Source organism: Schistocerca cancellata, chromosome 1 (genome assembly GCF_023864275.1).
Source record: "Schistocerca cancellata isolate TAMUIC-IGC-003103 chromosome 1, iqSchCanc2.1, whole genome shotgun sequence".
In the NCBI taxonomy this organism is placed as follows: Eukaryota; Metazoa; Arthropoda; class Insecta; order Orthoptera; family Acrididae; genus Schistocerca; species Schistocerca cancellata.
In genome coordinates, this window is record NC_064626.1 from 436,254,241 (window position 1) to 436,265,406 (window position 11,166).

General features: G+C 42.4%; 1 pseudogene; it reads left to right on the top strand.

The window, feature by feature from the left end:
- The first annotated feature begins 10,706 nt into the window (after positions 1-10,706).
- On the top strand, positions 10,707-10,824 carry LOC126099781 (5S ribosomal RNA; annotated as a pseudogene).
- Positions 10,825-11,166: the final 342 nt, after the last annotated feature.

Sequence of the window (11,166 nt, forward strand, 5' to 3'; positions counted from 1 at the left end):
ACTGACTGTAAGTAATATCTTCAGTGGCTTCAATATTTGACTATACGGTGAAATCCTTCAATACTCTCATACGTTACACACAGTCTATGCAGAAAAGTTACCCTGTGGTTAAGTCAGGAATTTTCATCATCCTTGCTTTTAATTAGAATAGTACGTTAGCTGCTGCGCGGGATTAGCCGAACGGTCTTGGGCGCTGCAGTCATGGACTGTGCGGCTGGTCCCGGCAGAAGTTCGAGTCCTCCCTCGAGCATGGGTGTGTGTGTTTGTCCTTAGGATAATTTAGGTGAAGTAGTGTGTAAGCTTAGGGACTGATGACCTTAGCAGTTAAGTCCCATAAGATTTCACACACATTTGAACATTTTTTTAGTAAGGTTTTCGTCTTGTCGTCTAAGGAGCGTATTGTGGTAGATTTGCAGTGTACTATTTCATTCTGCTTAAAAATTAAATTATGTTCGAAGCTGTACTGCTCCTCCGCTCATCTCTTCTTACATGTGAACGGCAGCTGGCCATGTCCTGCAGGATAGCTGTACCAGCTGAATGGTCAGTGCTATCCAAGTTAAATGCGCCGGTAAATCTGTAGTCCCGTATTATCGCTAAGTCAATGTGCGCGTAATGCACAGCACAAAACGTACCTTCATTATCGCACTTGACACTACTCGAGACAGCTTGGCTGCAGTCCCACGTGGAACGGAAATCCAATGAGTTCCAGCAAAGGCGGATGAACACATAGTGCAATTCACATTAGGTTTATTTTTATGATGTGAGATACATTAAACTGGTAGCTGTCTTACCGAATGAGCTATTTAGACGTAACTCCTGATCTCGATTCATAGATTCATTCTGCCAGGACATCTCCCTGGGTTGCCTGTGAAAGTAAGGTTGGGCAAACGATACCAGCTTTCAAACGGGATTCGAGCTTTCCAGATACGCCGCAGTGTTCGATACATTATCGAGGCTGGTCTACCAGTCACGTGCCGTTTGACTCGAGTGGCGCAAGAGCAAGGCATACAAGATAAACTACGGACCAGCCACAATAATAGGCTATGACTCCGCTTAAAACCTGCCAATTCTGTAAAACTCAGAAGAAAATAACATTAAATTTTACTATCGCACACACTCCAGTTGGATATGAATAAATCTGCGGTAAGTGTTCTCATACAGAACCGGTATGAAGGCATTCGTAAACATTTATGATGATTTTTAATCAAGGATAACAGCAAAGGAGAAATACTGTCCTCTGAAAAAAATTACGTGACCGAACCCAGCACAATATTTTATTAATCTCAGCATAAATATCATTATAGTAGCATGTATAAACATTTCATATCAGGTTGGAAACAAGATGAAATACTGAGATGAAACAGGGAAGAAAATTAATCAAGAATTAAATGCCTAACAAACGAAGCATAATGTCGTAATGTGACTGTGCTATCGTGCCGCGCGGGGTAGCCGTGCGGTCTTAGGCGCCTTGTCACGGTTCGCGCGGCTTCCCCCGTCGGAGGTTCGAGTCCTCCCTCGGGCAGTGTGTGTGTTGTCCTTAGCGTAAGTTAGTTTAAGATGGATTAATTAGTGTCTAAGCCCAGGGACCAATGACCTCAGCAGATTGGTCCCATAGAAACGTACCACAAATTTCCAAATGTTTGCTATCGTGAGAATTACAACGACAAGACAGTGTTGGAGATACTACCATCAGAACACACTAGATAGCGGGACGAATGAAAACCTTAGAACTGAGCAGAATCATGATTGCAAACTATTAACTATTTATTAGTACCTGTTGTTACATATGACCTTCACGCTAGAAGATATTTTAATACATGTTTCACAGTTGTTTTCACTTTTAAAATACATAGTGCGTTAAAAACACTAAGACAGGTCGTGGACATAGTACCTAAGACTGGTCGTGGTCATAATACCACCAACACTCACTAAGTCGCGGGCTAATATAAAGAGCGGATACAGCGCGAGATTTCCCCAACTGTTCGAACAGTTTAAGTGCGTTCGAACACAGACCTATGCGAAAGACATAAATGCTACTTCGATTCACAGTCTGACACGGAGTACTGATCTACATTTATAAGCAGCTCCTGATACCACAGTGAAGTGCGTGGCAGAGGAGACGTCCCGTTGTGTCATTCATTAGGGCACTACCCATCCATTCGATTACTGAGCCCAGAAGAATGATTGCTTGAATGGTACTGTACGTGCTGTAATTAGCTACGACTTTGCGATAACTCTGAGGGCGATAGACAGCGGTTGCAGTATGTTCTAGAAACTTTGTAAGCATATGCGATTTCACGTTTTGTACGATCTTCGCAATGCTCTTCCATGGGTCAAACACATCTGCAGTCCTTCTTGTAAACATACAATATCTCCTGTTAGTCCTTTTTGGTAGAGGCTCACACTTGTGCAATATTCTAGGTTGGGTCGCACTAGTGCTTTTTAGTAATATCCTTTGAAGAAAGATTGCATTTTCCCAGTATCCTACTAATGAATCGATGCCTGCCGCCTTCTTTACCTACGACTGCACCTTACTATTTCATAGTCCCGCAAATCGTTACACCCAGGTGTTTGCATGAGTTGACTGTTACCAATGCTGGCGTATTTATATCAATCTGTTGGTACGTTCTACGCTGGCTCACGCTCCAGTGTGGAGTCAAAGATTCTTTGCGGAAACAATAAACAAACAACCGCTACTCTATAATTGGCATTAGCATAGGAGAACTGATGGAAATAATAACTTTTAGAAGTAGTAAATAACGAAGAAACTGAAACCTAACACAATCATTAAGTATTTCATAAATAATTTATAGAAAAAAATGTTCTATGTAACTCAGATAAAATTTTCACGCAAGTGGGTAGTCGACATTTACGTATCAGCCATTTGCTCATCATGATTAAGTCACCGGAGCAAATCGTAGAAACAGTTATTGCAAGTTGAAAGATTCATCATTCCAAAATTAAGTTCATAAAAATTTCTATTACGCTGCTAAGCTTCATTTCTACCCAAACCGAAATTTCTACAACCATTTACATTATTTATGACCTATTTAACTAGCTAGTCCTAGTGCAGAGGGAGGAGGAAGCCAAGAACGTACACCACCGGTAGAACCACGCTTAGAAAAGGAATGTGCTGTTCAACACAACCTTCGAGTTGACTGCCTCTCCTTTTACCTTTGACAATTCGCTTAACTGTTAAAAAGTGCAAGAAACTTCTCCGGCGCCGAAATTACTTTGCCTACGACCAACTGGGCAGTAGATATTGAAATTACATGATGTAGAACGACCATGACAAATGTGCGACATATAAGTGCCAGCTGACGATACCTACAAGTCCTACGTCATTTGTAGCCGGGCTAGCTTCTCTAGCACATTTATACCTAATGAAAATCTTTCCTTTTTTAGACGTATCACAAATCCTTACAAAATAAGCAGCCGTTCACACTTTTGAATCCTTACAAATGTACTTGTCTTGCAAAGAAGTATATTGGATTCTCTGCATGACATGTCTGTTTGGAATTCAATGTAATAAATGTAATAAATTTTCTAACAAGTGCTGGTACGGCAAATATTATTACTTCCCTAACCGTTCGTTGAAGAGTTTGTCATGATTGCTGATCGTACACAAATTTCGTTTACAATCAGACACTCGCGTTATGTCTTGAAGCAATGTCAGCAAACCATTCAGTCGATGACTTTTTCCTGCCAATGTGAAAGAATGTTCGCAAACCGCTTTTCTTCCATCTCAGTCCATAGCTAAGAACACTAAATCCCTTACTATAATTCTCAGTGCACACAGATTATCAGCCTGTTCAACCGTTTTACATAAGATTTTTCTCCCCAGTCTGTCTCTACGGCAAACCTCGTCTCGTTTCTTCGCCTATGCAGAATCAGCGTTTTTTATCCAGAAATGCGGGTAATAGCGGTCCATCGCTTTAATGCAGTAACGATAATAAGAGGAACAATTATAATCTACATCTACCGCAATTCTCGGAAAGCGATCTTAAGGAGCTTTTACACCTGTACGCCTTGCGACTAGTCGCTGTGCGGCAGTAGCTTGCCCACACGGAAGTAGAGGAGCCCGGTGTGAACATAGGTGTGAATAGTATCACTCGCACGCACATGTTGGGGAACAGGCATGCAACCTACACGCGTGCCTTTACTTGCCTGTGGAGGAAGCACAGTCGCACTGGAAGTAGCGCACGGTGCACAGGTGTAAACGACCGTCACTTCGGAACAACACTCTCGGTGGGACAAAGGTGCGACAACCCTCCTTCTTGATAGATGAACTATACAGTGTGAGGATTCTTCGAGTCTGGTCTCTACCTTTCCTAGAATGGATATTACATGGTTCTTCCACCTTAATGTGCTCCCTACCATTACTCCCAGATTATCAGCTGTGACAATTTTCAGTGGTTGTTCTGTAGTCATCCAATCGAACAATAATGGGTGTTTCCGATTATTTATTGCAATACGTTGCATCGTTTGCGTTGAAAAGTAACCACCAGTCCTTGCGCTGAACGATGATCCTCCTGGATTTCGAAACAATTTTTTAGAACTGATGACTAGACACATGTTGTCTCGTCGGACGAATATCGTTTTAAAATTGTATCTAGCGGATGGACGTATACGGGTTTAGAGACACCTCACGAATCCATTGACCGTGCATGTGAGCAAGGGACTGTTCGAACTGGTTGAGGTTCTGCAATGGTGTGGGGTGTGTGCAGTTGGAGTGATATGGGACCCTTGATACGTCTAGATGCGACTCTGACAGGTGACACATACGTAAGCATACTGTCTGTTCACCTGCATCCATTCATTCCTATTGTGCATTCCAACGGGCTTGGGCAATTCCAGCCAGACAATGCGACACCCCGCACGTCCAGAATTGGTTCCACGAACACTCTTCTGAGTTTAAACACTTCCGCTGGCCACCAGACTCCCCAGACACGAACACTATTGAGCGTATCTGGGATGCCTTCCAATGTGTTGTTCAGAAAAGATCTCCACCTCCTCGTACTCTTACGGATTTATGGACAGCCCTGCAGGATTCATGGTGCCAGTTCTCTCCAGCACTACTTCAGACATTAGTCGAGTCCATGACGCGTCGTGTTGCGGCACTTCTGCGTACTCGCGGAGGCCTTGCACGATGTTAGGCAGGTGTTCCAGTTTCTTTGGCTCTTCAGTGTATTTCAGAATTCTAGAAAAAACCAGCGACAGCAATATAAGCATACAGATGTTTGCATGGATAACGACCATCCACGAAAATTGGACTGATCACCGCATAGGACCTACCTTTTTGGTCGCTTGAAACGCTTCGTTCCTCCACGGTCCAACGATAGACCGCTGGTAAAAAGAGGAGAAAGTTCTTTCCCATACTGTATGCAGAACTATGTAGGTATCCCATATGGCCAGTCGCCAAGAACTCTGGCCTGTTTCCTGTTGAGCGATTTAAGCCAGTTTCGTGTCCGTTGGCCACATACCAAGATATCTGTAATCATTTTTTTCTTTTTTTCCAACGAAGAAAGTTCTTCCTCGGTGAAACTACTTTGGAGAATGGAATAAGGCATTTCTCTCTGTCATCCACAGTTTCGGTGCCTATATGACCACTAAGCGACTGACAGAAGGCTTCGATCGACTTACTGAGTCAAGATAGCGCCAAAACATATCATAAATCATCTCTCCCATCGGTAGACAGTATTTTATTTCCGAATTCCTTAAACGAGTCGGACATTGTTCTCCTTCTGCTCGTTTTGGCTTCGTTCTCGCAAGGGACAGCACGCTGTAGCCCATATGAAGTCCCACAAGCCCGGCGGTTACGGAAGGCGGCAGCCCGGCGCGGTGCGACGCGATGCGCCTCGCTCGCCGCGCCGTCAACAGTCAACAGGTTACGGCTGCGTGCTTCGCTGCGAGCCGAGGTCGCGTCTGATGGTTTTCCGATACCTGCGCCGGAGAAAGCGGTGTCGGTTATTGTGGCAGCCATCGTCAACATGAAAATTTATGAAGCCAGCTATGGGCGTCACTTCCACCTTCTGAGGGATCACCGTCTGCGGTGGAATGGCGCTGACTGAAACATATCTCTCCTCGTCCCTGTGGCTGGTAACTGTTTCCTGACACTTTACGGTACCGTAACTGGAGAAGGAAGGTTCTGTCCGATCCAATAAAGCGTAACTGAATACGGTGTGGTTTTGTGACCGAAAGACATGTCAGACTGGAGAGGTTGGAGAAGTCGATACGAATTTGTCCTAGAATTTATTCTGATATTGCAGGATTCGCCTCTGGAAATGCTCTGTGCTTGTTAACAAGATAAAAGAGGACCCACATATATACCAGGTACATTTCTGTGACAATAGAAAAACCAAGTGCGTTTGTGTAAACGCACACGCGCTGCGCATATATATATGGTGTTACAAAAAGGTACGGCCAAACTTTCAGGGAACATTCCTCACACACAAAGAAAGAATACATGTTATGTGGACATGTGTCCGAAAACGCTTACTTTCCATGTTAGAGCTCATTTTATTACTTCTCTTCAAATCACATTAATCATGGAATGGAAACACACATCAACAGAACGTACCAGCGTGACTTCAAACACTTTGTTACAGGAAATGTTCAAAATGTCCTCCATTAGCGAGGATACATGCATCCACCCTCCGTCGCATGGAATCCCTGATGCGCTGATGCAGCCCTGGAGAATGGTGTATTGTATCACAGCCGTCCACAATACGAGCACGTAGAGTCTCTACATTTGGTACCGGGGTTGCGTAGACAAGAGCTTTCAAATGCCCCCATAAATGAAAGTCAAGAGGGTTGAGGTCAGGATAGCGTGGAGGACTTGGTCCGCCTCTACCAATCCATCGGTCACCGAATCTGTTGTTGAGAAGCGTACGAACACTTCGACTGAAATGTGCAGGAACTCCATGGCGCATGAACCACATGTTGTGTCGTACTTGTAAAGGCACATGTTCTATCAATGGTTGCAATGGCTCTGAGCACTATGGGACTCAACATCTTAGGTCATAAGTCCCCTAGAACTTAGAACTACTTAAACCTAACTAACCTAAGGACATCACACACACCCATGCCCGAGGCAGGATTCGAACCTGCGACCGTAGCAGTCCCGCGGTTCCGGAGTCCAGCGCCAGAACCGCTAGACCACCGCGGCCGGCCATGTTCTAGCAGCCCAGGTAGAGTATCCCGTATGAAATTATGATAACGTGCTCCATTGAGCGTAGGTGGACGAAACTAAAATGAGCTCTAACATGGAAATTAGGCGTTTCCGGACACATGTCCACATAACATCTTTTCTTTATTTGTGTGTGAGGAATGTTTCCTGAAAGTTTGGCCGTACCTTTTTGTAACACCCTATATATATATATATATATATATATATATATATATATATATATATATATATATATATATATATATATATATGAGAATAGTCAACTCTTAGAAATTGAAGAAGATTTTCAGAAATACAATACCAGAAATTTTTATAAAACTTTTAAAACCAAAATAAAGGGGTACCAACCGCAGAATCTTTGCTTCAAGAAGGAAAATGGACAGTTGGCTCTTAACAACCAAGAAAATTGCAAAGAACTTTCTAAATATTTTAAGAATCTTCTAAATTGCCCCGAGCCCACAGAAAGATTTCCACCAAAAATTCCCCAACAATGCAATCCAGTTTCACTTGCACCAAATGAAGAGGAAATCATTAAAGAAATTCATAGGTTGAAAAACAACAAAGCATCTGGTGAAGATGGAATTGTTGCAGAACTTTTAAAGGCAGCTGGTCCAAAAACCGTTAAAGAAATTACTTCAATCATGCAAAACATTTGGCAAATTGAAAAAATTCCTGATGAATGGAAAACCGCCTTGATTCACCCACTTCATAAGAAGGGAGACAAAACTGATGTTAATAATTACAGAGGAATTTCTCTTCTTCCAGTCACATACAAAATCCTCTCTCAATGTCTTCTGAACCGAGCACAACAACAACTTGAATGGAAAATTGGCGAATATCAAGCAGGTTTCAGGCCAAATAGATCTCGCCCAGAACAGATTTTAGTCCTCAAACTAATTCTCAGACATCAAAAAATTTACAATAAAACACTAGTTTGTACCTTTGTAGATTTTAGAAAGGCTTATGACTCAGTGGATCGTGAATCTCTTTTCCAAATTGTGAAAGAACAAGGCCTGGATCCTAAAACCACGGCAATTATCAGAGACACGCTAACTGGTACAAAATCAAAAGTAAAGTTCAGAGGAGAAATTTCAGAACCCTTTGAAATAAAAACAGGCGTGAGGCAAGGTGATGGACTCTCTCCGTTGCTATTTAACTGCGTTCTAGAAAAAGTAATACAAGAGTGGCGCGAACGAAAATTGGAGTTCAAAATTGACCAACCAGTGAAATTAGGACGAACAAATATTCGAATAGACTGTTTGGCCTTTGCAGACGACTTGGTTATTCTAACGCAGGACATCCAAATTGCTCAGAAACAAATAGAAATTCTTAAAGAAACAGCAGAAAGAGTAGGTCTCCAAATCTCATTTGAAAAAACACAGTATATGACTAGCAACAAACTGGCACCCAAACTTTTGGAAACTAAGTATGGAAAAATCAAAAGAGTTTCGCAATTCAAATATTTAGGTGAAACAATCTCAGAGACTGGTCTAGAAAAAATTGGAAATGAAATTCGTTGTCAAAAGATGGAGACAGCTTTTAGTTACAAAAGACATCTACCACAAAAAATGTCTCTCGAGGTACTCTAAATTGAGACATTACAACACGGTCATAAAACCAGAGTGCCTTTATGGGGCTGAAACGCTAATTTTAAACAGAAAAAAGGACATTCAAGAAATCCAAAAAAGAGAAAGAAAAGTAATCAGAAAAATTCTAGGTCCAAAAGATACTGAAGAAGGAACATACAGGCTAAGAGCAAATAGTGAAATTCAACAATACACCAGCATATATTCGGATATGAAAAAACGCAGATTAAAATTTTATGGGCATATTAAAAGAATGGATGCTACCAGACTAACTAAACAAGTAGTGGAATTCTACGAAAATCGCAGTAAAGCTAAATTTGAGACAATAAAATGGATTGCTGCTATAAAAGAGGACATGAAAGAGGCAGATATAAAACAAGATGAAATTCAAGACAGAAAATTATATAGGCAAAAAATTCATGACTGGGTAGTTGGTCAAGCTGAAAAACCAAAGAAAACTGGAACCACATGGTCTGATGAAATTAAAAGAGCTCATTCCGAGAGAATGAAAACAATTTGGACAGAGAGGAAGTCTAAAAGAAAATAACTGAATGCCCCGTGATTGTACTTCGCGTGGTCCAGTAGGGCCCAAACGTGAATAATATATATATATATATATATATATATATATATATATATATATATATATATACAGGGTGAGTCACCTAACGTTACCGCTAGATATATTTCGTAAACCACATCAAATACTGACGAACCGATTCCACAGACCGAACGTGAGGAGAGGGGCTAGTGTAATTTTTTAATACAAACCATACAAAAATGCACAAATGCACGGAAGTATGTTTTTTAACACAAATCTACGTTTTTTTAAATGGAACCCCGTTAGTTTTGTTAGCACATCTGAACATATAAACAAATACGTAATCAGTGCCGTTTGTTGCATTGTAAAATGCTAATTACATCCGGAGATATTGTAACCTGGCGCTTGAGTACCACTCCTCCGCTGTTCGATCGTGTGTATCGGAGAGCACTGCAACATACATCGCGTTTCTACAGAATGATCTGCCAACGTTACTCGAAAATGTCCCACTGGAAACGCGACGTATGTGGTATCAGCATGATGGTGCACCTGCACATTCCGCAATTAACACTAGGCTGACCCTTGACAGGATATTCGACGGGCGTTTCATAGGACGTGGAGGACGCATAAATTGGCCAGCCCATTCTCCTGATCTTACACATCTGGACTTCTTTCTGTGGGGTACGTTAAAGGGGAATGTGTACCGTGATGTGCCTACAACCCCAGAGGATATGAAACAACGTATTGTGCCAGCCTGCGGCGACATTGCACCAGATGTACTGCGGCGTGTACGACATTCATTACGTCAGAGATTGCAATTGTGTACAGCAAATGATGGCCACCACATTGAACATCTATTGGCATTACATGTCGAGACACACTCTATTCCACTCCGTAATTGAAAACGGAAACCACGTGTGTACGTGTACCTCAGCCCTCATGGTAATGTACATGTGCGTCAGTGAAAAAGACCAATAAAAAGGTGTTAGCATGTGGACATAATGTGCTGTTCCAGTCTCTTCTGGATATATATATATATATATATATATATATATATATGTGTGTGTGTGTGTGTGTGTGTGTGTGTGTGTGTTTGTGTGTGGGTGGGTAGGTGGGTGTGTGGGTGGGTGTGGTGTATGTGTGTATGTGTGTGGGTGGATGGGTGAGAGAGAGAGAGAGAGAGACAGAGAGAGAGAGAGAGAGAGAAGAGGAGTACTCTTGACAATTTAGAAAACCGTCAGCTCTTCACACAGTGAGTGAAAGTAATGTCTTTCCTCCCACTGGTGACATTTCCAATAAATGATGAAACAACTTCCATATAGTTAGAAAGGAATGGAGAAATGCGATATCCCTTACGAATGCATTATTAGCATTTCTTCTTAAGTGGTGGGCCAACGGCCTTGCCGCAGTGGTAACACCGGTTCCCGTCAGATCACCAAAGTTAAACGCTGTCGGTCTGGGCTAGCACTTGGATGGGTGACCTTCCGGTTTGCCGAGCGTTGTTGACAAGCAGGGTGCACTCAGCCCTTGCGAGGCAAACTGAGGAGCTGCTTGACTGAGAATTAGCAGCTCCGGTCTCGTAAACTGACATACGGCCGGGAGAGCGGTGTGCTGACCACATACCTCTCCATATCCGCATCCAGTGACTCCTGTGGGCTGAGGATGACACGGTGGCCGGTCGGTACCGTTGGACCTTGCAAGGCCTTTTCGGACGGAGTTGTTACGTGGTACAGAGAGTGAACAGAAATATGTAAACAAACAAAACGCAGCACATTACCGTGGTTGATACCGTATACGAAACTCAATGGTATTTAAAACAGCTTCCAACTGTATTGTGAAGGATAAATACA